The 13,931-nt window shown below is 45.2% G+C and overlaps 1 pseudogene; it reads left to right on the forward strand.

The window, feature by feature from the left end:
• Nucleotides 1–12,249: 12,249 nt before the first annotated feature.
• Erh-ps2 (ERH, mRNA splicing and mitosis factor, pseudogene 2) lies at nucleotides 12,250–13,485 on the forward strand (annotated as a pseudogene).
• The last annotated feature ends 446 nt before the right edge of the window (nucleotides 13,486–13,931 follow it).

Here is a 13,931-nt window from a genome sequence, read left to right on the forward strand (position 1 = left end):
CATCAACAAGAGATACCAACACACCAAACACTAGCTCCATGTTTTGCTGGCCAGGCGGCCTTGACTGGCCTCAGTGGGATAGGAAGTGCCTAGTCTCGCAGAGACTTGAAGTACCAGGGTGGGGGAGATTCCAGGAGGGGCCCCACCTGCTCAGGGGAGAAGAGGAAGGGCTGGAGGGGGGAAGGATTGTGGGAGGAGGTGACCCAGACAGGAGAACAAAAGTCAAAGCAAACAAAGAACATCAGCTCCATTGTATACAACACTTCTAAGACTAGCCCTTTCCACTTTGCTTAGAAAGATACTCTTGGGAAAACATTTTTTATTCTCTTGCTTTCATCTTCCATGTATTTCCAATTAATTTGTCAATCTCTTCCTTCTCCTTCTCTCCTTCCTCCCCCCCCCCCCCCCTTTCCTTCCATGCTTCTGTCTTTATTTTTAGACAATGTCTCACCACGAACCCCTGCCTGGCCTGGAACTTGCAGAGCAGAGGTCTTCCGGCCTCTGCGTCTGAGTGCTGGGATAAAGGTGCACTCTCCCCGGAGCCTTCTCTGGTTGCCTCTGTACAGATTAGGCCCGGCACCAGGCAGCTCGCACAGACCAACTGACGTGTCTGTTCTCTTACCTCGTCCATGCTGTGCTGTTGTTTGAATTGTCTCTTACATTATCATTATTATTTTTTTAGAAGCTCTCAAGGTCCACTCTTTCTTCTGTGCATTTAGTATTAACTGTTGGGCCCAAAGGAAACTCCAATTCTTCCCTAAACATCTAAAGGCAGTCTGTATATCTAGACCTGAACTCAAGCTGGACTACAGGAGGATTTCTGGCAGTTAGATAAAAACCAGCATTCCTCAGGAACTTGTGAAACTGGTTCCCATCTGCCAAAAGGCGTCATTTCCCTTACCTCTGGCACAGGGGACAGTGGTGCTTTTTGGTATACAAAGTGCATGCTGTCCCCAGGCTCCCTCAGTGTGAGAGTACCTGTGACCTACTTCAGAGTCCAGGCTAGCTCCTAGCCCTTCCCACCTCCTCCCCTTCTCTAAGCTCCCGGAGGCTCCCTTCCCTGCCGCCAGCTTCTCCTTCTCCTTATAACCCAGCTATTCCCAAACACTATGGGAAGTTCTTGCTTCTTTTGTTCTGTTCTGTTCTTGCTATTTTTCCTATGCTTGCTCTATTCTCTGTCCCCTGATAGTCTCCCTTCTCTCTGAGGTAACCCTAGCCATGCCCAGTCTGCTGGCTGTGTTCAGCCTCCTTACTCTTTCTGCTCTGGACTCTTCCAGTTGTTTCTGGCTGTTCTGTCTCTCATATCTACAATGTAAGAAGAACCGTCCCCTTTAACTATGTCAAGGAGCAATCATATTGTCAGTTTCTTCACTGCACCTTCCTCACATACATCAACTGTGAAACTACCCTAAGGGACAGAGGGAAAGATTGACTCTTTCTGAAAGTGTCTCCTAAGAACTTTGTATTATAAACATGCTTCTGTGTATAGAAACGCTCTTTAATTTTTTTTGGGGGGGGGTCCACTGTGTGTGGGTTCGCTGTGTAGCCCTGGCTCTCCTATAACTCACTTTATATATCAGGTTGGCCTTGAACTCAGAGATCCACCATCTCTACCCTCAGTATTGGGATCAAAAGCATACGGCGCTCCTGCCCAGCTTCCCCCCCCCCCTCTCTCTCTCTCTCCCCCCTCTTTAACAGAAACAGAAATCACCTGACTGTGTGTATGAAAGGCATCAGGCTTCTCTGGGATGGGGCCACGTTCCTTTCCCATTCCATCTCGGGGACCACCTCTCCCTCTCCCGGGTTCTGTTGTGTACCTCCCATTCCGTCTCGGGGACCACCTCTCCCTCTCCCGGGTTCTGTTGTGTACCTCCCATCTTCCATGCGTGTCCGGTAAGACTCTGTATTTGTATTTATTATACTGATCACACATTTATTTCTTCTTCTCCCTCCTGGCAGATCTTCCAGTTCTCAGTTAAAGGCATAGTAGAAAATGGATGTTTGTAGCCAGACAGACCCTCGGTCAAACCTGGGCTTTCCTACTTACAAGCTGTGTGATTCTTAGCTATTTTGAGCTTTGTATTTCGATCTATGAAAAAAAAGAGAGATCCATGTTTACCTTTTAGGGCTATTAGAAGAAAAATATGTAATTCTAACCCAGCTGGCACACACACCTAGTGTAGGATTCCCTTACTTTCTATTAAACTATAATTATATTTAATAAGCCCTCATACTGGGCTAGAAGCTTGTATGTTCTTACAATTCTCTGTTGAACTCAAACCTATCGATTTGTGCTTTGCCCTCTTCTGTGTTCTATATAAACCTTGGTTTTTGTATTGTATCTAGAGATTTTTTAAGGCCCAGGTAGTGCTGGTATTGACCGAAAGCTTCATTTCTTGGCCTTATCTTGTAATTATGAAGCCTCTCATCTACACAGCTGGATGCTCGCTGAAGCACTCAGGAGCTCAACACGCCTCTTACGGCTGATGCAGGCTCTTGAGTGTGCGTCAGCTAGGTTCACCTTCAGCTCCAGTACCGTGGTTAAGCTTCCCACTGATGCTTCTCAGGGAGCACTCACTTCTCTTTCTGCCTGTCCCTCTGCGGGCTGTATACAGGCCACCTCTGGCCACGCCCACACACCACAGCTCAGATGGCGTTCCTTTTGTCTGCTTCAGTCACCCATGCCTTTCCTCTTCTCGACAAGAATCCTTTCCTTGCTTCCTTTCTCTGAAATCTTACACTACCTTTAAAACACAGTTATGGGCTCTGGTCCATAAAACTTATCCAAATCACAAACCTATACAATTGATATGTGTTTTGCCTTGAGAATATTTGGGGCAGGCTGGTAAATTGGTCCCATCTTTGCAGCTACTACGAGTTATAAACCTGCAGGCTAAGAGAACCGTCTTCCCGAACGGCTATTCAGAGCCTGCCCCACATGTGGCCCATACATATACAGCTACCAAAACTAGGTAAGATGGGTGAAGCTAAAAAAATGCATGCTGAAAGGAACCAGATATAGATCTCTCCTGAGAGACACATCCAGATCATGTCCAATACAGAGGTCAATGCTAGCAGCAAACCACTGAACTGAGAACAGGACCTCCTTGGGGGAGATTAGAGGAAGAATTGAAAGAGTCGAAGGAGCTTGCAACCCCATAAGAACAACAATGCCAACCAACCAGAGTTTCCAGGACTAAACCACTCCTGAAAGACTATACATGGACTGACCCAGGGCTCCAACTGCATATGTAGCAGAGACTAGCCTTGTTGGGACACCAGTGGAAGGGGAAGCCCTTGGCCCTGCCAGGGTTGGACCCCTAGTGCAGGGGAGTATGGGGGGCAGTAAGGATGGGGGGGATACCTGTATGGGGGAGGGGAGGTGAGGGGGGCTTATGGACAGGAAACCAGAATAGGGAATAACGTTTGAAATGTAAGTAAAGAAATATATCTAATACAAAAAAAAAGAGAGAACCATCTTCCCAATTTCTTGTATCAGTCTACCTCTAAGCTTACCTCTGCCCAAGAGACACAGCAGAACCCTTGTTACATGCTGAACTAAATTACTGTTGGAATTTTTGGTAGACCCTGGAACTGACTGTCACCAAAAACTTCCCCGGACACCAAAAGGTTTCCTCTCAGTCTGTGAAAAATACCTGTGCTTAATTGAGAAGTGCATCATGTAGAATTAATTTTGCTTTAAATTTTGTACATTTGGGTTTTTTTAAATGTTTTTATTTATACTTTGAGAATTTTATACAATATATTTTAATCATCATATTCTTTTTTTCTTCCTGAATACCTCCCAGGATCCCATGCACCTCTCTACCCACCTAACTTCCCATCCTTTCTCTTTCTTAAAAACAAACAAACAACTGGTTGGGCATAATATTGGACACCTTTAATCCCAGCACTCTGGAGGCAAAGGGAGGCAGGCAGACAGATCTCTGTGAGTTCAAGGCCAACCTGGTCCACACAGAGAAACCTTGTTTGTGGGGCCAGGGGTTGGGGATGGGGGACCAGCTCAGCAGTTCAAGAGCACGGGCTGTTCTTCTCCTAGAGGTAAGGGCCTGGTTCCCAGCCCCCACATGGTGACTTACAACCATCAAACAACCCCAACAGAGAGTCTGCCACTTTCTTCTGGCCTCTGCAGGCACTGCATGCTTTTAGTGCACACACATACGTGCAGGTGAATACTCACTCACACGAGATGAAAATAAACACGTATTAAAGAGCCCAGGAGTTGAAGCCACAGAAAGACTGTGGATAGTTTAATAAGAAGCATGTCATGAAAGCAGGAGATAACTGCATTTCCATTTCCAGATGTGCTCATGGAGTATGACTCGCCCAGTCTTTTGAAACCAATCATAATCGTGTAAAGATAAGAGCATGGTCTTCAATTAGTGACCACCATTTAATTAAGCTCATTGTTGATGTATTAGTCAGGGTTCTCTAGCGTCACAGAACTTATGGGCAGTCTCTATATAGTAAGGGAATTTGTTGATGACTTACAGTCTGTAGCCCAACTCCCCAACAATGTCAGCAGCAGCTGTGAATGGAAGTCCAACGATCTAGCAGTTGCTCAGTCCCACAAGGCAGGTAGGCCAAGATGAGAGCATCTTCCTTTTTCCAATGTCCTAACGTAGGTCTCCAGCAGAAGGTGTGGCCCAGATTAAAAATGTGTGCCACCATGCCTAGATCTGGGATTTGTTTTGTCCCAGGCTGACCTTGAACTCAGAGATCTTGTTGCCTTAGTCTATTGGAATTCATAGCCACTTTGCCTCAAGATCTCATGCCAAGATCCAGCTCAGAAACTTTTATCTCCCAGCTTCAAGATGAAGATCACAGGTGAGCCTTCCAGTTCTGGATTGTAGTTCATTCCAGATATGGTCAAGTTGACAACCAGGAATAGCCACTACATTGCACCCCTTGTCAACTTGACACAAATAATATCTCATGTACACTTGAAACAATAACCAGGTCATGAATACCCTTAACATGATATAACTATTCCTCATACAATTGCAAATGCATTTGTAAATTTACAATGGGGTAATGTCCCTTGGGAACATCCTTTTAGTATCTCAACTTAAATACCAATTGATGTTAAAAGAAAAAAAATGGAAGAAAGCACAAATAGCTATACAAATGTGTTCTTCACAAAATAAAACAGAATAATTCATATTACTTTATAATCCTCATTTCTGCAACTGATTACATGGCCTTAGCTGGTATTTTTTTTTTTTTTTGGTTCTTTTTTTTCGGAGATGGGGACCGAACCCAGGGCCTTGCGCTTCCTAGGCAAGGGCTCTACCACTGAGCTAAATCCCCAACCCCTCCTTAGCTGGTATTTATAACTACCTTCCTCTACTACCCATTCTGTATTTCCTCCACCCTCTGCAAGCACCTCGGCAGGTCTCGGCTCTTTTCCTGGAGGAGTGACCCATACCTTCATTCCTGACCAGTGTGTGTCCTTTGTCATCCTGTTTTGATTAGGCTGTTGTAGTTTCCCATTGACTTTAATCACAGGACATGGTAGTACCAAGAGACGCCCTAAGGGATCTCCTGTACTCCAGACATAATCTGTTTTACCTCCATTGTGGAGAAGCAATCCAATTTCCCCATGGTATTTTGTATCTACCACACCCTCCTAACACTGTTATTCCTTCCTTAGCCTGTTGGTTTAAGGGCATTAGAAGCCCAAAATGACCAGGGGGAAATCTGAGCTTCCAGTTCAATGGAATGTTTGTTGTGCCTTCTGGTAGGAGTACTCCCTGCTCTGGAACCAAAACTTTTAGGCCAACAGAACCTAGGGTTGTGGGGACAGGAAGCAAAAATTTTCCTAGAGGGTCACTAGGAATGATAGTGAGTAGAACTATTCCCTTTCCACCCCCTTGATTCCTTGACCCATGAATCCTGGCTGTGGGAGAAACTGTAGCATATATTGGACGCTGATTCAAAGCATATACTGCCTTCTGAAGAACTCTACCTCAGCCCTCCATGCTGCTGCCACCTAATTGATGCTGTAACTGTGTCTTGAAAAGGTCAGTCCATCTTTCTATTAGACCAACTCCTTCAGGATGATGGGGAATATGGTAAGACAAGTGCATTCCATGGTCGTGGGCCCACTGTCGCACTTCTCTGGTTGTGAAATGAGTTCATTGGTTAGAAGCAATACTGTGTGGAATACCGTGACGATGGATAAGGCATTCTGTAAGTCCACTGATGGTGGTTTTGGCAGAGGCATTATGTGCAGGAAAGGCAAATCCATAACCAGAATAAGTATTTACTCAAGTAAGAACAAAACGTTGTCCTTTCCATGGAGGAAGTGGTCAAATGTAGTCAATCTGCCACCAAGCTGCTGGCTGGTCACCTCGAGGAATGGTGCCATATCTGGGGCTCAGTGTTGGTCTCTGCTGTTGGCAGATCTGGCATCCAGCAGCAGCTGCAGCCAGGTAAGCTTTGGTGAGTGGAAGTCCATGTTGTTGAGCCCAAGCCACCATCTCAGCCACCATGGCCACTTTGGTCATTGAGCAATGACAGGGATGGCTGGGAAAGAGGCTGACTGTCCACAGAACAGGTCATTGTATCCACTTGATTATTAACCTCCTCCTCAGCTGAAGTCACCTTTTGGTGAGCATTTACACGGGACACAAATATCTTCACATCCTTTGCCCATTTGGAGAGATCTGTCCACATACTTCATCCCCAGAAGTCTTCCTCACCAATTTTCCAATTATGATCTTTCCAAGTCCCTGACCATCCAGCCAATCCATTGGTTTCAGCCCATGAGTCAGTGAACAATCATACATTTGGCCATTTCTTCTTCCAAATGAACACTAATACCATGTGTACTGCCAGAAGTTCTGCCCATTGTAAAGATTTTCCTTTACTTGTATCAACCCTGGAAAGCAGTTGTAATGCTGCCGCTGTCCACGTCTGGGTGGTGCCTACATAACATGTAGAGACGTCAGTAAACCAGGTCCTGGTCTTCTCTTCTTCAGCCAGCTGATCATTAGGAACACCCCATGAGGCTATAGGTACCTGATTGGCAGCAGATGGCATTGCTACAGGAGTAGAGACCATAGGCATTTGAGCAACTTCTTCATGGAACTTGCTTGTCCCCTCAGGACCTGCCCAGGCCTGATCATGAGTATACCACTTCCATTTGAGAAGAGACTGCTACTGTACATGTCCTACTTGTTATGACTTGAAGGGTCTGATAACACCCAGCTCATGATGGGCAGTTCAGGTCGCATGGTAACTTGGTTTCCTATTGTCAAACATTCAGTTTCCACTAAGGCCCAATAGCAGGCCAAGAGCTGTTTTTCAAAGGGAGAATAGTTATCTGCAGATGATGGTAGAGCTTCAGTTCAAAATCTCAAAGGTCTCTTCTATGATCGCCTACAGGGGCCTGACAGAGGCTCCAAACAGCATCTCTATCTGCCACTGACACCTCAAGTACCATCGGGTCGGCTGGATCATGTGGTCCAAGTGGTAGAGCAGCCTGGACCTGTTGAGCCTCTCCTGTTCCAGGCCCTACACAAAAGTAGAAGCTTTCTGAGTCACTTGGTAAATGGGCCTGAGTAGCACACCCAAGTGAGGAATGTGCTGTCTCCAGAATCCAACAGACCCACCAAACATTGTGTTCCTTTCCTGGTGGTGGGAAGGGGCCAGGTGTGATACCTTATATTTTTACCTCAGAAGGACGATCTCTGCATGCCCCACACCACTGGACTCCTAAGAATTTCACTGAGGTAGATGGTCCTTGAATTTTGGTTGGATTTATTTCCCATCCTCTGTTAGGCATATGTGCTACCAATGAGTGCAAAGTGGTTACTACTTCCTGTTTCCTTGGTCCAGTCAGCATAATGTCATCAATATAGTGCACCAATGTGATATTTTGTGGAAGAGACAGATGATCAAGATTCCTTCTAAGTTATGACACAGGGCAGGAGAGTTAATAGATCCTTGAGGCAAAACTGTAAAGGTATACCGGTGGCCTTGCCAACTGAAGGTACACACATAATTCTAAGTATAAATAAACTGAGTGGTTTACCGGTTTATAGAGATGTGAAGCACGGTATCACGGATCGCCCACTCCAGGCTGCTATAGATGAGCACACAGAGAGTTGTCAATGAGCTTGCTTAAGGGATTGAATGAAAACAAAATTGCTGTGGAATGGACTCTTTCTGGAGCCTCCTGTGGGAACAAAACCAATGGGCCAGATAGAATCTTCACCCTTTCATGTCTCTGTGATCTTACCTCATGAAAGGGACAGCCACACAGACGTGTGTGTGTGTGTGTGTGTGTGTGTGTGTGTGTGTGTGTGGCCTGAATGCTTATTCAAGATTCCTAGACCAGAGCCTGCAGTTGAGACCAGCCTATGGCTCTAGCTCTGTGCCATGCATGCAGGGGTGTGGAGTTTGTGTGGTTCGCTACCTTTTCTCAGTGTCAAATTGTGAGACTGCTCCCGGGACCCTAGACAGCTAAGATAGGATGAATTGTCCACGGAAGTTACAAAAACACTTGGCTTTTCTTATGAAATTCAACAGCATAATGTTTCAAGATACTTCTCTAACCTGTTTTGATAGGGAGTCAAAGTGATTTGATTTGTATAAAGTTCTGTAAGAGCAACATTAAAAGGATGCCATAGGCCGGATGTGGTGGTGCATGCCTTTAATTCCATTATCCGGGAGATGGGCATACTGGTCTACGTAGGTGCACAGGGAGCTTCAGGATAGTCCAAGGCCACATAGTGATACAATGTGTGTGTGTGTGTGTGTGTGAGAGAGAGAGAGAGAGAGAGAGAGAGAGAGAGAGAGAGAGAGAGCGCAAGCAGCGCTGGTGGACAGGCCATAGGAGAAGAACTTAAATGTCTTAATGGATTTTTTTTTTAAGTTTTTATATTTCAAAGTTGAGAACAAAACAAAAGGGTATATAAATAAAACTGAGACTCAGGTGGTCAAGTAAGCAAGGCTGTGCCAACCTCTGAAGTTGTTTCAATAACAGTGTTCTTTATGTAGCTGGCTGGCTCCAGAGTCACAAAATGCCTGTCTGCCTCTTCCACCTCAGTGAACTAAAGGCCACCTCACTGGCCCATAACTTGCATGCATAAAGATTCTTTCTAATCTTTTGTTTCACTTTGTTTTTGAAGGAGATTAAAATTTACCATTAGTAACATTTGGCTACCCTTAAATAAGTTTCAAACAGGGAGTGACATTTGGTGTAAGGATGCAGTAGTGGTTGGAATGAAAATGGCCCCCATAGGCCCATAGGGAGTGGCACTGTTAGAAGGTATGTCCTTGTTGGAGGAAGTGGTTACTGGGGGAGGGCTTTGAGGTCTCAGATGCTCAAGCCACGCCCAGTGTGGCAGTCTCGTCCTGCTGCTGCTGTTCCTGATGTAGAGTTGCTGTGATTATGGTGTCACACCATAGTTTGGGTTTCCATTGTTTTAAAGAGACACCATGACCAAGGCAACTCTTATAAAGGACAACATTTAATGGGGCTGGCTTACTAGTTCTGAGGTTCAGTCCATTATCGTCATGGCATCATCCAGGCTTGAAGCTAGAGGGGCCAAGAGTTCTACATCTTATTCTGAAGGCAAATGGGAGAAAGTCAAATCTCTCAGGCAGCTAGGGAGGAGGGTCCCAATCAAACCTCACCCACAGTGGCACACGTACTCCAACGTGGACATACCTCCTAATAGTGCCACTCCCTGGGCCAAGCATATTTAAACTACCACAGTGTCTCTTCATACATAGCGATAAATCTTTAACTAAAACAGGTGTTTATAATTTATCTGTTTCTACACTGTCGCTGGCTGCAGTAGCACTGACATCATATAGGGGGTCCCCAGGCCTTCAGTGACAGGAACATTGGGAGGGGATGGATGGGTCTGAACTGTTTCTTTTTTTTTTTTTTTTTTGGTTCTTTTTTTCAGAGCTGGGGACCGAACCCAGGGCCTTGTGCTTCCTAGGCAAGCGCTCTACCACTGAGCTAAATCCCCAACCCCGTCTGAACTGTTTCTTGAACTTGCCTTCACCGTTTCCTTTGGCCTGAACTGACATCTCATTCCATTTTGCTTTGCTTATGAATTCTAACCCAAGTTTTGTCTGCATAACCTTTTTTGGTCTCTCCTGAGCATTCATTGTATCCATTCTTAAAAATAGTTAATTGTGTGTCTCTGCAGTATGGGAGCCTTCTCCAGATCCTGAGCTTCATGGGTGCTGTCACTGTGAGAGGAGTCACGGAGAACACACACGGAAGAGAGATCCCTATTCATTATAGCAGAGAGTCATTCTGTGGTCATAGATAGGAATGTGTAGCTGGAGGCAGTGGTGCATACTTGGAACTCCAGGACTTGAGGGTGAAAGGGAAGGAAGGAAGAAAGAAGAAAAGAATTTACAAACCTAAAGGACAGCAATTATAGAAGACACCAATATCTCCATTTGCATTTGAAGTTTTATAAAAACATCAGGTGTAGCTGGGTTTTACTAATTTGTGAGTTCTTCTTTTCCCCACCCTTTATCCCCCTGGTTTCACTTCTTATCACTAGATAGGAGAGAAAAAGGATAGAGGGGAGAGAGAGATAGGAATCCCTGAATATTATTTTTTCTTCCTTTGTTTCCTTTTTTGAGCATGACTAACAAACCACAACCAAGCCTCTGAACAACCACCGACCACTGATCCTGTCTCTCCAGGCTCTAGCATTTATTTACCCTCTGAAAAGTTCTTAGAATTCCAAATGCCACAGATCACAGAAACTATCAGCAGCCGGCAACACCACGCCTCTGGTAGAGCACTAGGCAAATCACGGTCAGCTGCTCTGGACAGTCCGAAGCAGCCCCATATCCCCACACCTGGGCTTAAAACAAAAACACATTTTTAGAATATTCCTATGTTTTTTAAATAAATGAAAATCCCAGCTTTCTCAAAACTATCACAAACAAGAGTCCAAAAGACTGAAGGCAGTAGCCTCTGTTGGAACTCAAGGACGTCACCTGGCAGAGAGGCACACTAAGCATACAAATGAAGAAAACAGGAAACTCAAACTATATGCTATTAAACACGGGGATGACAAAGGTCCTTTTCTGGGAATCTATGCCCATCAAGAAGCATTCTGTGACACGGCTTCCTAAATGCACATGAGCTCAGGTCTCATGTGCTAATTCTCTTTCTAATCATAAGGAACAAACCGGAATTCAGATGACTCAGTGTCTTCTCATCATTTCCCCCAAGTTGGGTCAAATCCGGACCATTGACCACATCTGGTTTGTTTGTCCCAAAAAGCTGTGAGCCAGTCTGTAAGATCACTGATCACTCAATGGTTCAATCTCTCACATCACTGGAAGCTTCTTGTGTGTGGGCTGCTGTGCCTCAGAACACAGTGTTGAGTAGAATAGACTGATCTGGAGCCCCAGTGGGCTTCCAAGCAGAGAAATATAAGATCCTGTGACAAGGCATTAAGCTTTGAAGGAATAGGGATTCCGAGTCTGAATGAAGTGAGTAGGTTCGGGGAAGCTCCCTGGAGTACACATTCAATCATCAAACTGTATGGAGAGAGGAGAGAGAAGACTGGGGGTGGGCAGACATGAAGAGGCAGGGAAAGCAGGATGAAGACGCCCAGGAGAGCTGGCATTTTAAACGCACTGGCAGGAAGGAGGGTCTGGTGAGCAAGGGTTAAGAAGCACAGCGTTTATGTCCAAGGCCACTGCTTGGCTCAACAGTGAGCTAGACTGATCAGATTGACTCTGAGAAAGATCCCCGGCTATGCAGTAATCAAGACGTGGGAGTGGCCAGACTGTGGCAGGGGATACTGTGGAGATGATGGCGGCTGGTAAGAGCATCTGTGATGGATTAAGGGGCAGACAGAGATTGGGAGTACTGCTGTATGGTATTTAATAACTCCACTGAGTTATTAGGATTCGTCCAGCCGCCAATCATCGAGTCAGAGTCTTATTAATTGATCTAATCCACTTCAGCACAATTACTGAGCAGTTACCCCCAAACTATTACTCTGGCTATTTCCCCATGTTTCTTGCTGTTTGAGTCTCACAGGGAGTTACTTCGACTCCATCAGTCAGTCCCCAGGGGGCACTTCTCTCAGTCTTGTGCTCCTGGTCCATCTTGTCCAATGGGCATCTCCTGCTCTCTCCATCTTTCTTTCTCCTCTTCCTGGTCTCACCTGAGACCCCCTCACTCTATCCTCAAGTCCCACCCTTCTCTCTCTAATGCCTAATCACAGACTCTACCCTTTTATTAACCAATTAACTGTAACCTGGAGAGCAAGGTTTACACAACAGAAGCCAGCATACGTGAGAATTTTCTCCTCTGGATGGCAACCAGATCTTTGGGTTCAGAACTTAGCATTTGTGTACAGAGCATCAGACACAGAGAGAGGTGTGGGGATGTGAGAGACATTTCAGAGACAGAACTGGAAGGGCTTATGGATATTTATGGGTAAGAGTTTGATACATAATTTCCAGGCTGCTGGATTGGGCAAATGACTGGATGGTAGGGGAATCATCTGACTTGGATGTTTAATCTTTTATTTAAACTTGTGTTGAACCTACTCAAAAGAAGACAGATGAGCATGTGTGAAGAGAGGTGTCTAGGGACATAGACCGACCACTAAAGTGTTCAGTGTGCAAAGCAAGCTTGAGTCTCTGAGTTCAGATCACCAGTATGCACAGAAAAAAGCTGAGTGTGAGAGGTGTGCTTATTGTGAATGAAAATTCCTGAAGGGAAAAAAAAAAGCTGCATCTGTCTGTGAGTGATAACCCTTGAAAGGAATTCATGTCTATGGAAATGTACTGTCTGATTAGAATTTCAGTGTTGTGGAGAGATGGAATGTTATTGAAAAATAAAAGTCTGTTTGGAATCTACTAGCTTCTACCAATCCAAAATCCAAGATGGCCATCAGGTAGCGTCTTGATCCTGTATAAAAGCCTCCCTCAATGATTCCCATCAAGTTGCTGGTGCAGCCTACACAGAGGCCAGAAGGCCGCACCTACGCCGAATAAGGGTCGGTGAATGAATACATGGAAGGCATCTGTAAGATGTATGAGGAGCACCTGAAGAGGTTGAACCCCCTCAGCCAGTCCATCACCTATGGCGTCAGTCAGCTGTTTGAGTTTATCGACCATACGGTAGACCTCAGCTGCTTGGTGTTCCAAGAAGACGCCCAGACCTACAAGCCTCACAGCCGAGAGTGGGTCAAAGAGAGGATCTACATGCTTCTCAGTCACCAGGCACAACGAGACGAGTCAGAGTGATCTTCTAGAAGATTCCAGGGCTGGGGCTGTCTCGGACTGCCGGGAACATTTCTGATTAAAGCAGCAGGAACAAGCTTGAGCGATGAGCCATTGGAAGGCTGCCCCTAACCTGTGAATAATTTCTCTTCATGTGAGCTTTGAGAATATTTGTCCTTGAAGGTTTTATTGTCACCTGCCAATAAAGTTTAAAACAAATCACAAAAAAAAGCCTCCCTCATCTCGATGTACCTGCTTCTCTGATGTTTTCACCAATGTTTTTTCTTTTAACTTTTAATTGATCTTTTTGTGAATTTCATATCATGCACCACAATTCCACCCATCTCCCTATCGAGGAATTTAATCCAGCAACACAGTTGCTATGGCGAGGGATCACATTCAAAGACATAGATCTGTGTGATCCTACTTGAATGTGATCCTACTAGAATACAGACGAGACACACACCTTTAATCCCTCTGGCTAGAATATAGACACATCCTTAGTACATCTGCCCAAGGTAAAATTAGTTTGTAGAAGAAGCACAGTGTTTGAAAGTGAAATCGAATTGGAGGACAGTTGAGTTCATGGAGTTCAGTTGAGTTCAGTTCAGTCAATTGAGTTGAGTGCAGCGGAGGAAGTTGAAGCCAGAGAAGAAGATTAGAAAATTTGCCAGAGT

Source organism: Rattus norvegicus, chromosome 16 (assembly GCF_036323735.1).
Source record: "Rattus norvegicus strain BN/NHsdMcwi chromosome 16, GRCr8, whole genome shotgun sequence".
Lineage (NCBI taxonomy): Eukaryota > Metazoa > Chordata > Mammalia > Rodentia > Muridae > Rattus > Rattus norvegicus.